This window comes from Bufo bufo, chromosome 10 (genome assembly GCF_905171765.1).
Source record: "Bufo bufo chromosome 10, aBufBuf1.1, whole genome shotgun sequence".
In the NCBI taxonomy this organism is placed as follows: Eukaryota; Metazoa; Chordata; class Amphibia; order Anura; family Bufonidae; genus Bufo; species Bufo bufo.
This window is the reverse complement of record NC_053398.1, coordinates 86737731-86763387: the sequence shown is the minus strand read 5'-3', so window position 1 is coordinate 86763387 and position 25657 is coordinate 86737731.

The following is a 25657-nucleotide window of genomic DNA, read 5'->3' as shown; positions in this document are numbered from 1 at the left end:
CTATATCTATATATATTTATAGATCAATGGTTATAAATATATATACATATAGACGCACACACCACAATACAAACCTAACTACACTAGACAATTCACAATTCACAATTCCACCCCACACTGTAGCTATACAATACACTTACATACATTCCTTAGCAGCCCACCCAACCTGGCTCTAAGCTATAGCTATGGGAGGCAAAGGGTTAACACACACTCAGCTGCTGCTGGGGTAAGCAGGAAGCAGTGAAGGGGTAGGATTACAGGGCAGCTACAGGGGTAACTGGGGCTGCCTCAAGGGTACAGGCTCATCAGGGATTAATGCTGAGGCAGGGCAGTTCAGCAGCCGGGGTTAGGGAATGGTTGGTGGAATAGGGGTAAATCAGGGCAGGAGTATTAGGGGTCTGGAGGAAAAGGGTTACTCAGCCATCTCCAGGGGCATGTGGCCTCTCTTCCTTCAGGGAGCTGTTCCCATGTGTCTCTGATTGTAGTCAGGTCCCAAGAGGCCGCACCTTTGTCCTGCTTAGGCTAATATAGCCCAAAAGCAGCCCCCTCCTCCTTCAACAGGAGGGTGATGACATCATCGTGGGTGTGTGACAGAATGCTTGAACTGAAACAAAGGACTTCCTGCCCAAGCTATAAATGAGAGCCTCCCCCCCAGCTGCTACACCATAACATCACACACTCCCACGTCATAACAGAACCAGGCTGATCAATATATATGTGCACATATACACACTACACAACCTGGGGATCCATATACTGGGCCCACATTTAGGTATATACATCCATATAGATGTTTGGGGCACATCTACCTGCATGTACATATACACGATATAACTCTGGGGCATAAATGGGCAGTAATAAGCCCACCTGCCTATGGATATATTATACATAGAGATGTATGCTGACACGGGGGCATACATACATCTCCATGTATACACCCATACCACCTGGACCGGCCCATGCAAAAGGGCCAATATACATGCATATATGTAAGGGCATATATACTGTACATATATATTTAAATCCAACACTTCCCTCAACAGTAACTACCTATAATTTTAGTGAAGTAAACGTAATTATCTAACAATCGTTGATTAAAAAAACAGACCTTTTCATATGATCTTTTTTTATTTTTATTAAGTATTCTTTATTCCAGCAAAATTATACAAACCGGAACATTAATATATATATATATATATATATATATATATACACTCACCTAAAGAATTATTAGGAACACCATACTAATACGGTGTTGGACCCCCTTTTGCCTTCAGAACTGCCTTAATTCTACGTGGCATTGATTCAACAAGGTGCTGATAGCATTCTTTAGAAATGTTGGCCCATATTGATAGGATAGCATCTTGCATTTCATGGAGATTTGAGGGATGCACATCCAGGGCACGAAGCTCCCTTTCCACCACATCCCAAAGATGCTCTATTGGGTTGAGATCTGGTGACTGTGGGGGCCATTTTAGTACAGTGAACTCATTGTCATGTTCAAGAAACCAATTTGAAATGATTTGTGACATGGTGCATTATCCTGCTGGAAGTAGCCATCAGAGGATGGATACATGTTCTCATTCTGTTTACGCCAAATTCGGACTCTACCATTTGAATGTCTCAACAGAAATCGAGACTCATCAGACCAGGCAACATTTTTCCAGTCTTCAACAGTCCAATTTTGGTGAGCTCGTGCAAATTGTAGCCTCTTTTTCCTATTTGTAGTGGAGATGAGTGGTACCTGGTCGGGTCTTCTGCTGTTGTAGCCCATCCGCCTCAAGGTTGTGCGTGTTGTGGCTTCACAAATGCTTTGCTGCATACCTCGGTTGTAACGAGTGGTTATTTCAGTCAACGTTGCTCTTCTATCAGCTTAAATCAGTCGGCCCATTCTCCTCTGACCTCTAGCATCCACAAGGCATTTTTGCCCACAGGACTGTCGCATACTGGATGTTTTTCCCTTTTCACACCATTCTTTGTAAACCCTAGAAATGGTTGTGCGTGAAAATCCCAGTAACTGAGCAGATTGTGAAATACTCAGATCGGCCCGTCTGGCACCAACAACCATGCCACGCTCAAAATTGCTTAAATCACCTTTCTTTCCCATTCTGACATTCAGTTTGGAGTTCAGGAGATTGTCTTGACCAGGACCACACCCCTAAATGCATTGAAGCAACTGCCATGTGATTGGTTGACTAGATAATTGCATTAATGAGAAATAGAACAGGTGTTCCTAATAATTCTTTAGGTGAGTATATATATATATATATATATATCCCTCCCCCTCCCCAAGAGAGCAAGAAGGAATGAGAAAAAAACATATATATATATATATATATATATATATATATAAAATTCAGCAGAACATCCGAGGTAAAACGTGCATTATTCACCAGAAAGCGACGTTTCGGTCCTCTCAATGGAACCTTTCTCAAGCAGTAACAAATATACAATGGTGTTTTAAACATATACAGTATATACTCTCCACAATCAAGGATCAATAAATAATTAATATATAAATCGCATAAATATATAATTGCAGTGTAAAAACAGTCTCAATAATCACTCCTCCATATACAACTGTGCAAAATACATGATTTTCAAATATGTAAAAATTATTATAATAAGTGAAATACATAAATATATCATAAGTGATTAACTAAACACATGAAACAAATGTGAAATACCTATATCAAATAATTATTTCTCAGGTGCATGATTAGAAACATATGTAATAGATAATAGAAAAGAGGTAAACACTAACCAGCATGGACTAATCATGTGTTCTTGGCATCTTCAGAGATTCAAAGCGCATGTCTGAAAAAGTATCATGGGAAAAAGCGCTTCACATGCGATCATGTGATGCACAGTAATGTGAGCGCAACCTCGCGCCTCCCACTATGCAAACTATAGCGCTAGTCAGTCAAAAAACATTGTAGCGGCGTCCACGTGACAACAGTCACGTGATCGCTCTCTCTGTTGGAGCGCACCATGACAACAGTTACGTGATCGCTCTCCTATTGGAGCGCACCATGGCACGCAAGCGGCTCCATAGTGATCGCGGTCAATGGCCGTAGGTCACAGGAGCCGCTCACCTGCCAGAGCGCAGTCTCACAACTAGCCACCAACGATTACAAAATATAAAACAATGATATATAGAAAATGTAATATATATATATATATTGGAAGAACATATATGTAATGTACTATGGAAATCTAGTCAAGGACACTTAATCTATATCGGGCAGCACCACTGATCCCAAATTAAAAAGGGAAAAAAAAATTGGTATCAAAGATACCTCAAATCCGGAATCTGTCACAACACACACCTAATCAATACATGGCGCAGTGCGGTCCCCAACGTCCCATTTGGACTACATCAACGTACTCAGTGAAGGGTCCAAGTTCTAACATGGGCAAAAAAATGTACAAGTCCTCAATCTAATGTGGGTCAGTCATCCCGCAAACAGATCTGTAATAGAATTAAATAATCATAACTGTAATAGAATTAAATAATCATTGATGGAGAAAAGACATATAAAACTCCAGAATATCCAAAGATACATGTGATTCAGAATCAAAAATACTTTATTAAAGGAATTACAGTAAAAAAAAAAAAATATATATATATATATGTTAGTCCATGATGGTTCCACTTGTACTGTGTGCCTCAAATCCAGTATATATAAGAAAAGGAAAAAAGCAAAAATGACAAGAAAAAATTTATATAAGCACCAAAAACTACACAAAATGAAAAAAATTAAATCAACTGAACACATTTAAGGTTAAGCCTAGCTAAATAACCAAGGCTACATTTAACCCATTTGGTCTAAGAGTATTCAGTAATGAGATCCAATGAATTTCCCATCTTTTAAATATTAAGTTCCTATTGCCACCTCTCCTAGAAATCGGAATATGGTCCAATAGCATACATTTTAAATCCCCCTCCCTCTGTCCAAGCTCTACAAAGTGCTTGGAAACAGGAAGGTCCATCCGTTTTTTTTTTAAATAGTGTACCTGTGTTTATTAAGGGGAGTTTTAAAATCTAGAAAAGGTTTCACCAACGTATAACAAATTAAAAGGGCACCAAAGAACGTAAATAACTAAAGTAGAATCACATGTTAAATAATGTCTAATGGCATATTTTTAACTAGTAATAGGGTATACAAAGGTACCACCCTTTTGCATATAACGACAATTTACGCAATTCAAGCAAGGGAAACATCCCGTTTTTTGACTGTGTATGAAACTTTGTCCTAATTTTCTGTGTGGACCTACATATATCTGTATGTACAAGTCTATCCTTCAGATGTTTAGGTCTCCTATAGGACATGAGAGGGGGAAGTTTAAATTCTGGTACGTTATCATGTCCACTCTTGAGTATGGACCAATGTTTGTTAATAATAGACCTGATCTTATAGCTTTCTTCCATGTATGTAGGAACTAGGGGAACCCTATTACATGATTTTCTGTCTGACTTTTTTTTTAATCAAAATGCTCTGAGCAAGTTTTGGTAGGAACAGTATTAACATGTGATTTCAAAACTGAGTTAGGGAATCCCCTGTTTCGAAATGCATCAACTATATTATTCAATGGATTGTCCAGCTATTTGTCATCACTGACAATCCGCCTGGCTCTTAGGAATTGACTCAATGGAAGAGATTTAATCATTGCCCTAGGATGAGCACTATGAAAGAGTAATAACGTGTTCTAGGGTTAACATAGACATCAGTAGATAAACCACCATTTTTCAATGTAATTTTAGTATCCAAAAAACTAATTTCCCCCATTGAGTAATTAAACGTAAACTTGATTCCAGTGTCAATAGCATTTAAAAAAGAAAAAAAGAAAGAAAGAAGTTGTTCTGTTCCACTCTATGAATCTCCACCACAACACATGGTCGAAGTGGTGTGATACATAGATAAATGACTACTCTAAGAAGGAGACCGCAATGTTTGCATATGTCGGCGCCACATTAGACCCCATGGCGGTCCCCTTCATCTGCATATAAAAGTGATCCCTAAACAAGAAATAATTACATGGCAACAACAATTGTAGAAGATTTAGAATAAAATCACGGCAACCTGCAGAATAATCTGATTTTTCCAATGCCCTCCTTTCCACGTCAATACTAAAAGAGTGTCTGATAGATGCGTATAGGCTTACAACATCAAAAGAAGCCAAAATTACATGAGATAGAATTTCAGTTGCTGAAAGTTATATTTTTACGCCATGTTCCATTTGAAGCCCCCGTGATGCACCCTTATAGTAGAAACTCCAATAATGTGACCCCATTTTAGAAACTACACCCCTCAAGGTATTCAAAACAGATTTTTACAAACTTTGTTAACCCTTTAGGTGGTCCACAAGAATTAATTGAAATTGGAGATTTTTTTCCGCTAACAAAGCAAGGGTTAACAGCCAAACAAAACTCAATATTTATTGACCTGATTCTGTAGTTTACAGAAACACTCCATATGCGGTCGTAAACTGTTGTACGGGCCAGGGCCGGACTGGGGATAAAAACCAGTCCTGGAAAAAGTTGCATACCAGCCCCACAGCATTGTGTCCTTATTTACTTGTTTATAAAAGGCGAAAGCATTTATTTTAAAACACGTGTGTAAACACGAATATGAATTTTGCCCCACAATAGCTCTTTTGTAGAACACCCATTGTTTATATTATCACAGTAGACCAGCTTTTCCCAAACAGGATGCGATAACGATATGCGATGCGATATTTTAAGGGGATTGTGCTAGAGGTCTATTTGCAGTTTTATGGGGGATCTGTGGATGGCACTGTTATGGGGGATCTGTGGATGGCACTGTTATGGAGATCTGTGGATGACACTGTTATCGAGGGGATCTGTGGATGACACTGTTATGGAGGGGATCTATGGATGACACTGTTATGGAGGGGATCTGTGGATGACACTGTTATGGAGGGGATCTTTGGATGACACTGTTATGGAGGGGATCTATGGATGACACTGGTATGGGGGATCTGTGGATGGCACTGTTATGGGGGATCTGTGGATGACACTGTTATCGAGGGGATCTGTGGATGACACTGTTATGGAGGGGATCTATGGATCCTGCACGCCATCCCCTGAAGACGCCCGTCATAAGGCGAAACATGTAGGGATGCAGGCTTAGCATTTTAGTTCAGATTTAGTGAGGAGGGAACCCCAGCAGGGGAAACAATACACAGCTAAATATACAGCTGGTGTATAGATCAGAATAATCAGAGGTACAAAAGGAAAGGGGGACTGACCTGAGAAAATATCAGGCACCCCGCCAGAATAAAATGTATCTAAAAAATTGACACAATGGAAATCATATATTCTCACCTCTCCAAATTCTGAGGAATTTTAATCTTTATTAGTTAAGAGTTCAAAAACATTTTAAAGAGGAATTAATAAAATGTATGTTTTATAAAACTAATCAAGTCAGTGAGGTGTGTAAAAAGCCACACTTTGGTCCTAGAGACCCCTGAATCTTACATGTAATAAATACAGTGTGGCCACCTCCTGAAGGACCTACAAGTTTGTCGGTTGTATAAAATATGGGATGTATGGATGACACTGTTATGGAGGGGATCTGTGGATGACACTGTTATGGGGATCTGTGGATGACACTGTTATGGAGGGGATCTGTGGATGACACTGTTATGGAGGGGATCTGTGGATGGCACTGTTATGGGGGATCTGTGGATGGCACTGTTATGAAGGATCTGTGGATGGCACTGTTATTGGTGATCTGTGGATGGCACTGTTATTGGTGATCTGTGGATGGCACTGTTATGAAGGATCTGTGGATGACACTGTTATGAAGGATCTGTGGATGGCACAGTTATGTGGGATCTGTGGTTGGCACAGTTATGGGGATCTGTGGTTGGCACTGTAATGGGGATCTGTGGTTGGCACTGTTATAAAGTATCTGTGGATGGCACTGTTATGAAGGATCTGTGGTTGGCACTGTTATGGGGATCTGTGGTTGGCACTGTTATGGGGATCTGTGGTTGGCACTGTTATGGGGATCTGTGGATGGCACTGTTATGGAGATCTGTGGATGGCACTGTTATGGGGGACCTATGGATGATGCACTGTTATAGGGGATGTGTGCTATGACACATAGGGCCATGAAGGGGGCCTGCATAAGATGCTATATGTGTGAATGACATACATATAGCATATTATGCTGGCCCCTCTCATGGCCCTATGTGTCACAACATTACTTTATTGATGTCCCCTCATGTGTCCTAAACCACACACATAACTGTCTTTGTATGCAAAGTCTTTCTTTACTGCTGAAACAATCGCTCTCCTATTGAAACTCCTATTGATATTGAAAATCACCAGCCTCTCTGTACTCAGCCTCCTACCTGACACACAGCCCTGAACAGCCGGATGACAGCTCTGCACAAGCAGCAGCTAGCAGGCTAAAGGACCTTCTGTGATGTCATGATCATGTGATCAGTCACATGTGTGGGAGGAGTCAGGCTCCGGGCAATGTCTGGGCTGGAGCCTGCTGTCGGGGGCGGGGCCGGGGATGGGTTCCTCTCTCTGTCAGTCACTCTGTCTCTGTGTAATATACTGCACCAGCCAAGGAGCCTCCTCGCTGTCGGCACGGCCGGCCGTGCGGCAGTCAAGGCTACCGGCCTAACGGGAATTTTCCCGGTATCCCGGTAGGCCAGTCCGGCCCTGGTATGGGCACACGGCAGGGCGCTGAAGGAATGGTTATTTGAAAGCAGATTTCACTGGGATAATTTTAACTTGCCATGTCACATTTGATGCACCCCTAGAGTAGAAACTCCAAAAAAGTGACACCATTTTGGAAACTACAGGATAAGGTGGCAGTTTTGTTGGTACGATTTTTGTTTCTTCTATATGACTTTTTGTGAGGCAAGTAACAAAAAAATAGCTGTTTTGGCACTGTTTTTATTTTTTGTTATTTACAACGTTCATCTGACAGGTTAGATTATGAGCTTTTTTTTACAGAGCGACAATACAAAATATGGTTGTTTGTTTCAGTTTTACATAATAAAGCATTTAAAAAAAAAAAAAGATTTTTTTGTGTCTCCATATTCTGAAAGCCATATTTTTTTTTTACTTTTTGGGCGACTGTCTTATGTAGGGCTCATTTTTTCGGTATGAGATGACGGTTTGATCGGTACTATGTTAGGGTGCATATGACTTTTTGATCGCTTGGTATTACACTTTTTGTGATGTATGGTGACAAAAAAATTAGGTCATGTGATATTTGTATAGATCAGGTTGTTCCGGACGTGGCAATACCTGATCTGTATACTTTTTTAATTTATTTAAGTTTTACACAATAACAGCATTTTTTTAGCAAAAAAAGCTTGTTTTAGTGTCTCCATATTCTGAGACCCATAGTTTTTTTTATTTATTAGGCAATTGTCTTCGGTAGGTGCTCTTTTTTTATGGGATGAGATGATAGTTTGATTGGTACGATTTTGGGGTGCTTATGACTTTTTGATCGCTTGGTATCAATCTTTTTGTGATGTAAGGTGACAAAAAAATTGCTTTTTTAACACCGTTTTATTTTAAATTTTTTACGTTGTACATCAGAGGGGTTAGGTCATATGATACTTATTTTTTTTTTTTTTTACATTTAACACAATAAAAGCATTTTTTTTAAACAAAAAAAATCATGTTTTAGTGTCTCCATAGTCTGAGAGCCATAGTTTATTTTTATTTTTTGGGCGATTGTCCTATGTAGGGGCTCATTTTTTGAGGGATGAGGTGATGGTTAGATTGGTACTATTTTGCGGGGCATACGCCTTTTTGATCACTTGGTGTTGCACTTTTATTGATGTAAGGTGACAAAAATTGCTTTTTTTGACAGTTTGTATTTAAAAAAAAAAATTCGGAAAGGGTGGATCAAGTGATATATTTATAGAGCCGGTTATTATGGATGCGGCGATATCTAGTATGTGTGTGTTTTCTTTTCTTTCTCTATTTTTTATTATAAAATCAGGGGAAAGGGGCATTTTTTCTTTTTTTAACTTGAACCTCAAACTTTATTTTTTTAATTTAAAATACTTTTTTTTAACCTTTTTTTGAAACTTTATTTCTGTCCCACTCTGGGACTTCAACTTTTGGGGTTCTGATCCCCTCTGCAATGCTTTACAATAAATCTGTATTATAATGAATTGCCTGTTAGTAGATTACACAGAGTAATACACTAACAGGTTGCCTAGGAGACCCAGCCTGAGGCTGGATCTCCTCGGCACCCGTAGAAAGCAGGTCCCCATGCCGTGCAAGGGCAGCCTCTGCACAGCATCGGGCTGCCTTGTCACACATCGGGTCCCCGCCACAGCAGCGCGGGAACCCGATACGCTCCTTCACCTACCGCAAACCACTTCTATATCGCGGTCAGTGCTGACCGTGGAATAGAAGGGGTTAATCCACCAGCATTGCTGTAAACAGGGACTGCCGGACCCCTGCAGTAATTGGGCGCAGCTCCTGCACCTGCCTGATCAGCCCAGCGTGCATGTACGGTGGAATGTGTTCTTGCACAGCATCCCCCGCCGTACATACACAGCATTTCGCGTTAAGGGGTTAATATTGTCCCCATACCAGATACTATTGGTCTACACGGTGGGTTACAGAAATCTTTATGAATTTTCGGCAATAAGTAAAGCATTAGAGTAATAGGATGGGAAACAGTAAGAAAATCTTTTAGTTTGGTGTCAATATATCCTGCCTGCAGTGCCTCATTTAATACAGCATTAATTATTTTCTCAATATCCCATTTGGAGTTACTATTTAATTTTTGATATACCGAGTGGTATTTCATTTGTCGATATGCCTCTGTTATATATGTGTGTATCCATGACCACAACCGCACCACCCTTATCCGCAGGTTAGATGGTGAGGTTGTGGTTACTGGATAGTTCCTGTACAGCACGCCATTCCAATTCAGAAATATTGGGATGGGGTAATTTTTTTTCTTTTTCATATAGCAAGACATGTACATCTCTCAGAAATAGGTGGAGTAAACTCACTTTTGTTAAACAAATCAAAATCAGATAAACTTAATTCAGAAACTCTCACATTTTCACTATTAATCGGATGTGAAGAAAACCAGGACTTGAGTGTGAGTCTCCTAAAAAATAGTGATGAGCGGCAGGGGTCATATTCGAATTCACGATATTTTGCGAATATTTTGTAGAATATTCGTTGAATATTAGAGAATTCGAATATTCGTTATATTCTACAATTTTTTTACTCGTAAAATCGGCAAGGTAATGATCGCATAATATGCGAATATGACGCGATCAATACAGGTGTGGGTCAAAAACTAATATATAGCACTATAGAATTTAGTACTATATATTTGTTTTTTAGAATATTCATCATTTTTTTCCATCTGAAGTCATGATTCCTCCCTGCTTAAGTAACTTAAGCAGGGAGGAATCATGACTTGAGATGGAAAAAAAAGACGAATATATAGCAATATATATAGCAATATAGCGAATAGTTGAAAAAAAAACTAATGTAGAGCAATTTAGCTAATATAGTGCTATAATCTTTTTTTTAAATAGTTGTCATTTTTTTCCAATCTGAACTTCAGATGAGAATTTTTTTTAACTATTAGACAAAGAAGATTATAGCACTATATTAGCTAAATTGCTCTATATTCTTTTTTTTAGAATATTCGCTATAATTGCTATATATTCTTGTTTTAGAATATTACGAATATTTGAAAAAACAAATATATTCGATATAGTGCTATATATTTGTTTTTTAGAATATTCGTAATATTCTAAAACAATAATATATAGTAATATAGTGAATATTAGGAAAAAAACGAATATAGAGCAATTTAGCTAATATCGCGCAATAATCTTTTTTTTTAATAGTTGCATTTTTTTCCAATCTGAACTTCAGATGAGAACATTTTTTTAACTATTAGACAAAGAAGATTATAGCACTATATTAGCTAAATTGCTCTATATTTGTTTTTTTCGAATATTCGGTATATTACTATATATTCTTGTTTTAGAATATTATGAATATTCGAAAAAACAAATATATTCGATATAGTGCTATATATTAGTTTTTTTGAATATTCGTCATTTTTCCCATCTAAAGTCATGATTCCTCCCTGCTTAAGTTGCTTGTGGGCCAATGACTTATTGGCCCACAAGTAAGAAGCAGGGAGGAATCATGTTTTTAGTAGTGATGAGGGGCAGGGGCAATATTCGAATTTGTGATATTACACGAATATTTAGGCGAATATTCACCTTATATTTGCGAATTCGTGAATTCGTAATCTCCAGTCATTATTTTCTTGATTGCGGAAATCGGCAATTGAAAAATTTGCGCTAAAAATTTGCATTACGAAAATTTGCTGTCAACACTACTCCTAAAGTCGAGGATACTGCAGCCTTCTCATTGGCCCACAAGCTAGAAGCAGGGAGGGATCATGTGTACTGATTAAAAAAAAATCTTGAATATTCAAAATTATGAATATATATCACTATATTTTAAATATTAACGAATTCTCGAAGTGCCGATATTTGCAATAAAAATTCGCAATTCGAATATTCGTGATCAACACTACTAAAGAATTGGTACAAATTGGTTGCAACCAATCAATATTAACATTGGGACAAAAACTCAAGCCTTTGGCAAAAACCCTCATTTGTACTAGAGATACAGTTGCAAGAAAAAGTATGTGAACCCTTTGGAATGATATGGATTTCTGCACAAATTGGTCATAAAATGTGATCTGATCTTCATCTAAGTCACAACAATAGACAATCACAGTCTGCTTAAACTAATAACACACAAAGAATTAAATGTTACCATGTTTTTATTGAACACACCATGTAAACATTTACAGTGCAGTTGGAAAAAGTATGTGAACCCTTGGATTTAATAACTGGTTGAACCTCCTTTGGCAGCAATAACTTCAACTAAACGTTTCCTGTAGTTGCAGATCAGACGTCCACAACGGTCAGGAGTAATTCTTGACCATTCCTCTTTACAGAACTGTTTCAGTTCAGCAATATTCTTGGGATGTCTGGTGTAATTCGCTTTCTTGAGGTCATGCCACAGCATCTCAGTCGGGTTGAGGTCAGGACTCTGACTGGGCCACTCCAGAAGGCGTTTTTTCTTCTGTTTAAGCCATTCTGTTGTTAATTTACTTCTATGCTTTGGGTTGTTGTCCTGTTGCAACACCCATCTTCTGTTGAGCTTCAGCTGGTGGACAGATGGCCTTAAGTTCTCCTGCAAAATGTCTTGATAAACTTGGTAATTTATTTTTCCTTCGATAATAGCAATCCGTCCAGGCCCTGACACAGCAAAGCAGCCCCAAACCATGACGCCCCCATCACCATGCTTCACAGTTGGGATGAAGTTTTGATGTTGGTGTGCTGTGCCTCTTTTTCTCCACACATAGTGTTGTGTGTTTCTTCCAAACAACTCAACTTTGGTTTCATCTGTCCACAGAATACTTTTCCAGTACTGCTGTGGAACATCCAGGTGCTCTTGTGCAAACTGTAAACGTGCAGCAATGTTTTTTTTGGACAGCAGTGGCTTCCTCTGTGGTATCCTCCCACAAAATCCATTCTTGTTTAGTGTTTTACATATTGTAGATTCGCTAACAGGGATGTTAGCATATGCCAGAGACTTTTGTAAGTCTTTAGCTGACACTCTAGGATTCTTCTTCACCTCATTGAGCAGTCTGCGCTGTGCTCTTGCAGTCATCTTTACAGGACGGCCACTCCTAGGGAGAGTAGCAGCAGTGCTGAACCTTCTCCATTTATAGACAATTTGTCTTACCGTGGACTGATGAACAGCAAGGCTTTTGGGGATACTTTTATAACCCTTTCCAGCTTTATGCAAGTCAACAATTCTTAATCGTAGGTCTTCTGAGAGCTCTTCTGTGCGAGGCATCATTCACATCAGGCAATGCTTCTTGTGAAAAGCAAACCCAGAACTGGTGTGTGTTTTTTATAGGGCAGCTGTAACCAACACCTCCAGTCTCATCTCATTGATTGGACTCCAGTTGGCTGACACCTCACTCCAATTAGCTCTTGGAGATGTCATTAGTCTAGGGGTTCACATACTTTTTCCACCTGCACTGTGAATGTTTACATGGTGTGTTCAATAAAAACATGGTAACATTTAATTCTTTGTGTGTTATTAGTTTAAGCAGACTGTGATTGTCTATTGTTGTGACTTAGATGAAGATCAGATCACATTTTATGACCAATTTGTGCAGAAATCCATATCATTCCAAAGGGTTCACATACTTTTTCTTGCAACTGTATTTACCACAGTGTCAGTGTCTATGTATTCTTCTTTTTCTGTGTCTTTTTGCCTCTGGTTCTTTTGCTGCTTGTGTCTCCTGCATCCACCAGGTCTAGTTGGCTTTGTTCCATATGGACGCGAGGATCCATGATCCTGATGATCTTTGCATGCCATGCTGCTACAATGTTTCTTGAATGACTAGCGCTATAGTTCGCCTCCTGATGCTGCTGCTGCCACCTCCACACTGTCATTGTGCCTCTCTGTGGCCACCTCCTGATGCTGCTGCTGCTGCCACCTCCAGGCTCTGTCGTTGTGCCACTCTGTGGCCTACTCATGCTGCTGCCACCTCCAGACTCGGTCATTGTGCCCTACTCAAGCTGTTGACACCTCCAGACTCTGTCATTGTGGCACTCGGTGGCCTCCTCATACTGCTGCTAACTCCAGACTCGGTCATTGTGGCACTCGGTGGCCTCCTCATACTGTCACCACCTCCAGACTCTGTCATTGTGCCACTCGGTGGCCTTCTCCTAATGCTGCTGCTGCCACCTTCAGACTCTATCATTGTGCCAATCTGTGGCCTGCTCATGCTGCTGCCACCTCCAGACTCGGTCATTGTGCCACTCGGTGGCCTTCTCCTAATGCTGCTGCTGCCGCCACCTACAGACTCTGTCATTGTGCCACTCGGTGGCCTCTTCATACTGATTCCACCTCCAGACTCTGTCTTTGGGCCACTCTGTAGTCTTCTCATGCTGCTTCCACCTCACCACTGTCATAGGTCCACTCTGTGGACTTCTCATGCTGTTCCCACCATTCCCCACTTCATGACTGATTTTGGCTTTCGGCCTGGCTGACATCATCATTTATTTGAAACTTCTTCTGATCTGTCAGAAGGAGGGAAAAATGAGACGCACAATGGATTCTGTCTGTGTAGCAGCTTTAAGGCCTGTATGGTCCCAACACAATTGGCTTATGAATTGGTAGCCAAAAGCAGGAGTGGGTAGAAAACACAGAACACATGCAAATATTCGGTTCACGTGTCATCTCTGTTTTAGATCCACTCCGTTCTTTTTTAACATTAGCAATACTGATGGATAACTGACCAATAGTGTTGAGCACAAATATTCAAATAGCGAATATTAATTGCGAATATTGCAACTTCGCAAGTTTGCGAATATTACAAATTTAGTGCTATATATTCGCTATATCGAATATTCGTCATTTTTTTACATCTAAAAACATGATTCCTCCCTGCTTCTTTCTTGTGGGTCAATGAGTCATTGGCCCACAAGCAACTTAAGCAGGAAGGAATCATGTTTTAATATGGAAAATAAAACGTTATTTAGAATATTCGTCTTTTTTTTTCCAATCTGTATAATCGTTCGCATACTCCTCTCCGACAAGCGTCCCCGTCACCATGGGAACGCCTGTGGATTATAAAATACCATCATATCTGAGTTTTCCCTGAGATCGTGAAAACTCAGATCCGATGGTATATTCTAACCCACAGGCGTTCCCATGGTGACGGGGACGCTTGTCGGGGAGGAGTATGCCAAAGTGGAATAATAGTACACATTAAAAAAAAAAGACGAATATTCTAAATAACGAATATATTTGCTATATTGCTATAACTTCGTTTTTTAGAATATTTGTCATATTCGTCACATTCTAAAAAACAAAGTTATAGCAATATAGCGAATATTCGTAAAATACACAGATAGACTGCAATTTCGCTAACATAGTGCTATAATCTTTTTTTTTATAGTCTATTTTTTTTGTCTCTTCTGAAGTTCAGATTTGGAAAAAATGTACACTATAAAAAAAAAATACTATAGCACTATATTAGCTAAATTGCAGTCTATATGTGTATTTCACGGATATTCACTATATTGCTATAACTTCGTGTTTTAGAATATGACGAATATTCTAAAAAACGAAGTTATAGCAATATAGCGAATATATTCGTTATTTAGAATACTCGTCTTTTTTTTTTCAATGTGTACTCTTATTCAACTTTGGCATATTGCTCCCCGACAAGCATTCCCGTCACCATGGTAACGCCTGTGGGTTAGAATATAGCATCGGATCTGAGTTTTCACGATCTCAGGGAAAACTCAGATCCGATGGTATTTTCTAACCCACAGGCGTTCCCATGGTGATGGGGACACTTGTCGTGGAGGAGTATGCGAACGACCGTACAGATTGAAAAAAAAAAAGACGAATATTCTAAATAAGTTATTTAGAATATTCGTCTTTTTTTTTTTCAATCTGTACGGTCGTTCGCATACTCCTCCCCGACAAGCTTCCCCGTCACCTTGGGAACGCCTGTTGGTAAGAATATACCATCGGATCTGAGTTTTCACGATCTCAGGGAAAACTCAGATCCGATGGTATTTTATAATCCACAGGCGTTCCCATGGTGACGGGGACGCTTGTCGGGGAGGAGTATGCGAACGACCGTACAGATTGGGAAAAAAAAGACAAATATTCTAAATAGCCAACTAATAGGAAAGTTGCCTTATACAGTTAAAAGATAATCGCAATATGCGAATAATTAAGTCACGATAAATAGAATAATGATGAATATTCAATTTCGACGAATATAAGACGAATAAATATTCAATCGAAAATTCGCGAAATATTGCGAAATCGAATATGGCACCTCCCGCTCATCACTACTGACCAAATCCTGACCGAGTGAAGGCAAATGCTCAACAGACATGATCCGTTTTTTTGTGGGTTATTGTTCTGACGGATCAGAGGAAGGGCAAATTAATCAGCGACATCCACACAAACTTACTGCTGACACCCTCTCCACTCTGTCGGGGGGCTCTACTTGTATAAGCGTTTAATAGAACAGGTTATGTAGACATCTATGTGGAATCAGCTGACGACGGTGTAAAAGGAGTGCGTTTCTTCTTGATGCTAACATCTACCTGTAAGGCTGAGTTGATACTTTATTTGGTCAGTTTTGGCCCCGTGACTGCCCAAATAAGTGAAGTATGCAGTGATTTTAAAGAGCGACGTCTGTCATCTGCATGTCATACTGACTCACAGTATTGTTTCACTACCACAGCAGACTCCCTATGCATGTTACTGCAAGGCACAGTGTTCTACACCACTATAAAGGCTCTCTGCAGCCAGGAAATAGACATTTTTTAACGCAATTTGCGCAAATAATTTCGGATCAAAGGGAATTTTTCCCAAAAATTCAGCAAAGCGGCCGAATCGATTTTTTTTTTATATCCGCTCATCTGTAACTTTGACTTCAGTACCCCGTCCTTAATATATTGTGATATGTGCAAAAAACCTTTTGTTGTCTAATATTAGCCTCTTCAACAAAAGTATTATCCCCCAATCTATTATTATACCAGAAGGGAGTCATTCGTGTAAAACCCTGCAAACCCAGGTGTTGCTGCTCAACATGTTAAAGACCTTGGACGAGAATGCTCGTCCTAACATACAGGTACTTAAAGCATTCTCGTCCTAGGGTTAATGTGCTGCCCCACACGCGCTACAGCGACACAGATGTTGGTGGATTAACCCCCTGTATGCCGCGGTCATACAAGGGGTTTGCGGTAGCTTGTACATCCCCATCGGGTCCCCATGCTGCGGTGACAGGGACCCAATGGTTGCTATGGCAGCCCCGATGCCTTGAACAGGCATCGGGACTGCCAGCTACGGAAGCCCAGGAGATCCAGCCCCAGGGCTGGGTCTCCCAACTGTTAGCGTTTTACATTGTAAGACACTGACAGGTCAATACAGCACAATACAGATGTATTGTGCTGTATGGAAACAGGGATCAAACACTAAAATCTTGAAGTCCCATAGTGGGACAAAAAATAAAGCGATAAAAAAAAGTTAAAGAAATAAAGTTTTACAAAAAAATAAAAGTGCCCTTTTCCCAAAATAAAGTAAAAAAAAATTGTACAAAATACTCTGTGGCCTACTCATGCTGCTGCCACCTACAGACTCAGTCATTGTGCCACTCGGTGGCCTTCTCCTAATGCTGCCGCCACCTACAGACTCTGTCATTGTGCCACTCGGTGGCCTCCTCATACTGCTTCCACCTCGAGACCCTGTCTTTGGGCCACTCTGTAGTCTTCTCTTACTGCTTCCACCTCACCACTGTCATAGGTCCACTCAGTGGACTTCTCATGCTGTTCCCACCCTTCCCCACTTCATGACTGATTTTGGCTTTCGGCCTGGCTGACATCATCATTTATTTGACACTTCTTCTGATCTGTCAGAAGGAAGGAAAAATGAGACGCACAATGGATCCTGTCTGTGTAGCAGCTTTGAGGCCTGTATGGTCCCAACAGAATTGGCTTATGAATTGGTAGCCAAAAGCAGGAATCGGGACTGCCAGCTACGGAAGCCCAGGAGATCCAGCCCCAGGGCTGGGTCTCCCAACTGTTAGCGTCTTACATTGTAAGACACTGACAGGTCAATACAGCACAATACAGATGTATTGTGCTGTATGGAAACAGGGATAAAAAAAATTCTTTGTCACCAAGCGATCAAAAAGGCGTATGCCCCCCAAAAAAGTTCCAATCTAACCATCACTTCATCCCTGCAAAAAATGACTCCCTAGCTAAGACAATCGCCCAAAAAATAAATAAAAATATGGCTCTCAGACTATGGAGAAACTAAAACATGATTAGGTATACATATTATGTATTGCTGCGTCTGTTACAACCTGCTCTATAAAAATACCTAACCCCTCAGGTGAACACTGTAAAAAAAAAAAAGTGTCAAAAAAGCCATTTTCTTGTCACCTTACATCATAAAAAGTGTAATAGCAAGCGATCAAAAAGTCATATGCACCCCAAAATAGTACCAATCAAACCGTCATCTCATCCCGCAAAAATCATATCCTACCTAAGACAATCGCCCAAAAACTAAAAAAACTATGGCTCTCATACTATGGAGGCACCAAATCATGATAATTTTTTTTGTTTCAAAAATAATATTATTGTGTAAAACTTCAATAAATAAAAAATATATATATATTAGGTATTGCCACGTCCGTAACCTGCTCTATAAAAATATCACATGACCTAACCTTTCAGATGAACACCATAAAAAAACTAAAAAACAGTGTAAAAACTGCAATTTTTTGTAACCTTACATCACAAAAAGTGTAATACCAAGCGATCAAAAAGTCATACACACCCCAAAATCATACCAATCAAACCTTCATCTCATTCTGCAAAGAATGAGACCCTAACTTAGACAATCGCCCAAAAAAAAAAAAACTATGGCACTCAGAATATGGAGATACTAAAACATGATTTTTTTTTGTTTAAAAAATGATGTTATTGAGTAAAACGTAAATAAATAAAAAAAAGTTTAAAAAAAGGTACATATTAGGTATCGCCGCATCTGTAAGAACCTGCTGTATAAAAGAATCGCATGCCCTAACCCCTCGGATGAACACCGTAACAAGAAAAAAAGTATGTCAAAAAAGCCTTTTTTTTTCACTTTACATCACAAAAAGTGATCAAAAAGTCATATGCACCCTGAAATAGCACCAATCAAACCGTAATCTTATACCGAAAAAAATTAGCCCCTATATAAGACTGTCGCAAAAAAACAAAAACAAACTATTGCTTTCAGAATATGGAGACACTGAAAAACCATTTTATTTTCAAAAAATGCTTTATTATGTAAAACTGAAATAAACAACCAAAAAAAATGGTCATATTTGGTATTTTCGCATCTGTAATAACCTGCTGTATAAAAATTATTATAAAATAAATTATAAAATTATACCAGTGAATAAATTATAAAATTATACCAGTGAAATCTGCTTTCCAAAAACCATATGGCATTCCTTTTCTTCTGCACAATGCTGTGTGCCCATACTGCAGTTTACAACTACATATGGGGTGTTTCTGTAAACTACAGAATCAGGGCAATAAATATTGAGTTTTGTTTGGCTGTTAACCCTTGCTTTGTTACTGGAAAAAAATGAATTAAATTGGAAAATCTGCCCAAAAAGTGAAATTCTGAAATTTCATCTCCATTTTCCTTTCATTCTTGTGGAACACCTAAGGCGTTAACAAAGTTTGTAAAATCAGTTTTGAATACCTTGAGGGGTGTAGTTTGTAAAATGGGGTCATTTTTGGGTGATTTCTATTATGTAAGCCTCACAAAGTGACTTTAGACCTGAACTGGTCTTCAAAAAGTGTATTTTGGAAACATTTCAAGATTTGCTTCTAAACTTATAAGCCTTCTAACGTCCCCGAAAAATAAAATAGCATACACAAAATGATTCAAACATGAAGTAGACATATGGGGAATGTAAAGTAATAACTATTTTTGGAGTTATTACTATCTATTATAAAAGTAGAGAAATAGAAATTTGCTAATTTTTCCAAATTTTTGGTAAATTTTGTATATTTTTTATAAATAAAATGACATATTTTGATTCAATTTTACCACTGTCATGAAGTACAATATGTGATGAGAAAACAATCTCAGAATGGCCTGGATAAGTAAAAGCATTTCAAAGTTATTACCACATAAAAAGACACATGTCAGATTTGCTAATAATGGCCTGATCCTTAGGCCTCATGCACACGACCATATTTTGTTTCCGTGTCCGATCCATTTTTTTTGCGGATAGGATGTGGACTCATTCATTTCAATGGGTCCGCAAAAAACGAGGACAGCACACCATGTGCTGTCCGTATCAGTATGTCCACTCCGTTTCTCCGCCAAAAAAATAGTGCATGTCCTATTTTCTTCTAGTTTGCGGACAAGGATAGGCATTATTACAATGGATCCGCAAAAAAAACCTGATCCGCATAAAAAAACGGATGCCATACAGAACGTCATCCGTTTTTTTTGCGGATCCGCAATTTGCGGACTGCAAAACACATACGGTCGTGTGCATGTAGCCTTAAGGTGAGAAATGGCTGGGTCCTTAATGGGTTAAACGTGACCCAAAACCCTACTAAGTATTTAACCAATGGAATTCTATATGCTCTTTTATTATATAATTGTTCTGATTCAAGAAGTACAAACATATTTGGCAATGACATCACTATATTCATTTATTATGTAGATGCAAGTATCAGAGGGAATAGGGGATGCAGGTATATAATATACAAATCGATAGCCGTACCGATAACTCCAAAATAAAAATATAATAAAAGGCAAGACGTCATACATACAATCAGCAATCCTGCAACTATTCAAAAATATTATACAGTAAAAAGATGCATATTAGTTATCATGGGCTAAGTGAGGTAGCTGCTAGGATACAGATATTGTAGCCCAAATAAAGTTTGTTCACATCCCAGGTTGAAGCAAATAAGTAAGTCCTCCTAAATTGCAATATACAGGTTGGAGATTGTGACTGAAAGTGTGTATATCAAACACAAAACTGTGAGCTGTAGGTGAGGGAATCCAAGTCCAGTAAGGTCTGTACACTGCTGTGAAAAATGGTGAAAAAATATTGGAGCAAAAGAAGGTATTGTGAACTTGAAGTGTCAATGTGCTTTTTCACCATTTTTCACAGCAGTGTACAGACCTTACTGGACTTGGATTCCCTCACCTACAGCTCACAGTTTTGTGTTTGATATACACACTTTCAGTCACAATCTCCAACCTGTATATTGCAATTTAGGAGGACTTACTTATTTGCTTCAACCTGGGATGTGAACAAACTTTATTTGGGCTACAATATCTGTATCCTAGCAGCTACCTCACTTAGCCCATGATAACTAATATGCATCTTTTTACTGTATAATATTTTTGAATAGTTGCAGGATTGCTGATTGTATGTATGACGTCTTGCCTTTTATTATATTTTTATTTTAATTTTCAATTTTATTTTGGAGTTATCGGTACGGCTATCGATTTGTAATATATATTATATACCTGCATCCCCTATTCCCTCTGATACTTGCATCTACATAATAAATGAATATAGTGATGCCACATTGATTCTGTGTGAGTCCAGATATAAGAGTGCCCATTCACCTTCTCTGTACAATTTTTGGTGATTAGAGTGCGACATCAGTTTGGAGCACCTTGCCATCCCCAATCAGAGGGAGAGCCGCCCTATACCTTTCCTTCCATATTTGGCAATGAGCCTACACTATTATTCACTAAGGCCCCTTTCACACGGGCGAGTTTTCCACGCGGGTGCAATGCGTGAGGTGAACGCATTGCACCCGCACTGAATCCGGAAACATTCATTTCTATGGGGCTGTGCACATGGGCGGTGATTTTCACGCATCACTTGTGCGTTGCGTGAAAATCACAGAAAGCTCTATTTTGTGCGTTTTTCACGCAACGCAGGCCCCATAGAAGTGAATGGGACTGCAAGCAAGTGCAGATGCGGTGCGATTTTCACGCACGGTTGCTAGGAGACGATCGGGATGGAGACCCGATCATTATTATTTTCCCTTATAACATGGTTATAAGGGAAAATAATAGCATTCTTAATACAGAATGCAAGTACAATAGGGCTGGAGGGGTTAAAAAAAATAAAAAATTATTTAACTTACCTTAATCCACTTGATCGCGCAGCCGGCATCTCTTCTGTCTTCTTTCTTCAGGACCTGGGTAAAGGACCTGTGATGACATCACTGCGATCATCACATGGTCCGTCACATGATCCATCACTGTGGTAAAAGATCATGTGATGGACCATGTGATAAGCGCAGTGACATCACCACAGGTCCTTTACCCAGGTCCCGAAGAAAGAAGACAGAAGAGAAGCCAGGCTGCGCGATCAAGTGGATTAAGGTGAGTTAAATTATTTTTTATTTTTTTTAACCCCTCCAGCCCTATTGTACTATGCATTCTGTATTAAGAATGCTATTATTTTCCCTTATAACCATGTTATAAGGGAAAATAATACAATCTACAGAACACCTAACTCAAACCCGAACTTCTGTGAAGAAGTTTGGGTTTGGGTACCAAACATGCCGATTTTTCTCACATGCGTGCAAAACGCATTACAATGTTTTGCACTCGCGCGGAAAAATTGTGCATTTTCCTGCAACGCACCCGCATCTTATCCGGGCAAAAAACATGACGCCCGTGTGAAAGAGGCCTAAGTGTTTTAAGAGATCCACCTTATCCAATTTCATTAGCAATGGAGTGTTAGACACTAGATAATAAAGCTTCATATCTGGTATTTCCAAACCTCCAAAATCATAAGCCCTAGTAAACCAGCTTAGTTTTTTCCTAACTCTTACCTGCCCACAAGAGATCATTAAACAGTTTCTCAATTTTTTAAAGACAGCTTTGCCTAAATACATTTTCATATGATCTTTAACAACCTTAAGTGCCTTAAGTGGCTGCTGCAGTTAACAAAAGTGATACTGTATGATTTACACAAACAAAAAAAATATAAATGTATGTTTTGCCACTGGTGAAGAGTACAGCTGGTAGATCCACAGGCCCCCGTCCAGGTGTGTCTACTGAGGAATTACAGAATTTATAGGCATCAATAGGGCATTTGTAAAGCAGAGGAAATCTTGATTTTTTTTTTATTTGCCGTGTTGAGCATAGTTGGCAATTAAACTATAAGTATAGCTCTATTTAAAAGATTTACTAAATACATTAGCCATAGTGTAGCTCCAAATTAGAGCTGCTCCTTAAAACACAGTAATTAGCAGGAAACTGCAATGCAATCTTATAGAATTTCTACCAGTATTGTACATAGAAAAATGCAAGAAGAGTGTGAGTGTGAACCTGCATTATGTTTAAACTCACTCCATTGCAGTTTCCAGAATAGTATTCTTACATTGCAGTGCAGACTCTTCATTTGGCCTTGATAGATATGCTCTTGATGTTATTTATAGGCAGTCATCTTGTGCCGTATGTGCTTTTGTGTTCTAGAGGAAGGAGGTAATTCCTAGTGTTAAGACCTTTGCCTCATCAAACTGATTACTCAATCTTAGCAGAGGCCATCCTAGGACTTCTGAGCAGATCAAAGTCTGATCCATCACACTGGTTCTATCATTTTTTAGAACTTTTAAGATGTCATTTAGTGTTAAGTGTGCTCACTTAAATTATGGGTGTATTTTGCCAGATTTTCCCTGATCTGAAAATACTGGCTCTAGCCACACCACTGCAAACAAACACTACACGTAGCAGCACACTGTTTCATGCACTAACATATGCAAACACTGTATTTATCCATTATCCTGAATGCATTACTGCTATAATCACTATACACATTTTTTGGGGCACATTGTTATCAAAATTGTCTGGGCCCATCTAAAAGCAACAATATGATAGGAACCTACACTATCAGGCTTGAAAAAATCTAAAATATTTTATTGGACTTGTTGCACAGAAGGTAGATTTAAATTATAGAAGGATAAAAGACTCGTTGTTATGTTATAGACTGTCTGATCACATCTCTAATTGTAGCTACTATAGACTTTCCCCTCTTAATTCCATTGTGAATCAGACATACACGTCCATACATCTCATACATTTCCTCTTCACAACTCCAGTAACCCAGAAAATAATTCATATAGAACACATATTCCATTTTTATGATTCTAGATACTGTATCTCATGCTTCACATGGTATCACATGTTCAGTAGCAAAATCTGAATCAAAGCTTAACTACATAGCATGTACATATGCTAGGCACTTTCAGAATCACTCCTCCCACTCTTATACTGTATAGTAATGTCTCTGTAGACAGTGTACTTTGGAGTATTTAAGTTTGTGGACATTGGCCCCTGTTGCTACTATGTAAAGCCGTCTACTCATTCTTTTTTTGCTCTTGGAAGGGTTAACTTGATTTATGTTATTGTTTATACTTATACTGTTTTATATTGTTGAACTGCATTTTATATGTTTATTGTACTATATCCTGTGCATTTGCACTGTTATTGCACTGTATTTGCACTGCACTGTGAAAATGGTTAATGCATAGACAGCTAATATTGAGAGACTTTACAGCTTTCTACCTGTGCAAAGTTTTGGAGGGAAAAAGACACAAAGATTGCCTGTTTTAGCTCTGTAGTTTATATCTGGAGATTTGTTATGCCTGGAAAAACTGCTCAGCCATTCCCATAGACTTGCAGTAAACCTGTATACAAGTCTATGACAGACAGAAGGTTCTAGTTCAGCTAAGAGAGCAGTTGGAGCCCCTAGTTGTCTGCAGCTAGAGACCATTTTTTAGTAGAAGAGACTCTGTCAGACTGCACGAGTGAACATGTTGCTGAGATATGGATAATCTGCTACAGAACCTGGGTCATCAGCTTTTGGGAACTAATAGATGACTGAGCCACAACCACCATCCTTTGGCCACGGCAACAGCCGAGAGACAGCTAGCTCAGACCTTTTCTCAGCACAAAACCTTCTTCTGTCAGGGATGAGACAGGAGATGTCAGTTCAGTGTGTTGCCTGTATTGTTTTACACTTGAGTTCCTTCAGTAAAAAAACACAATGGTTTACTGCGGACTCTGACTCTCTAGATTTATTTCCAATTGGGGTGCAACACGCCTTACCATCCCTTCTGGAGAGCAGCAACACATGGTGGCACTACAGTGGTCTCCAGGGGACCCAGTGTAGCGTTGGGGCCACCCCAAATCCAGCTACTGCGGTAACTTTATAGTGGTTGGAGTTTAATTTTTTTCTGACAGAGCCACAAATCCCCTGCATAGTTAATAAATGATAACATCTTGGCACTGGCAGCTGCAGTCACTACAGTATTATATACAGAAATAGAATTGTTTGTGCAGGTGATTTAGAGCTCTGTACAAAAAAAATGAGATTGAGGGTCATTTATTAAGATCAGCATTTTAGTCGCCGGTCTTAAAGAAAAACTCCCGCCCAAAATGTTATTCTCTGACCTGTTAGAAAGATGCATGATCTAATCTGTGTGAATGTAATCTTCTTACCAGTGTCTGTATTTGTGAGTTATCCCCTCCCTTCTAATTTTTAGCTGTGTCATGTGACCAGCAACCAGACTCTCCAAATTACACAGCATCTTCTGTGTGGACAGGAAGTCAGTTTCTCTATGTATTCCTATGGGAGCCTCCCTCTCAGTCTCAGGAATGAATAGAGACGTAACTGACTTCCTGTCCTGTGTCCGCTGGAGATCAGAGAGTTGGTCACATGACATCACTTTCTGCAGGTTAGAGAATAAACATTTTGTCGACGCATCCACCCTCAGTCTAAATGTAAACTAGCTATCCTGCTGGCTTAAATTTAGACCATTTTCTATGCCTAAAACAGGTGTAGCAAATGATAAATAAGATGGGCCTGTATGCCCGTCCCCTTCCCCGCCCACGTCATGACTGGCCTCAGCTGGAAATAAACAGTGTGGAGACCAGAAGATAGAGACAGCAAAGGCAACACAGAGGACCAGAGCAACGTGGATC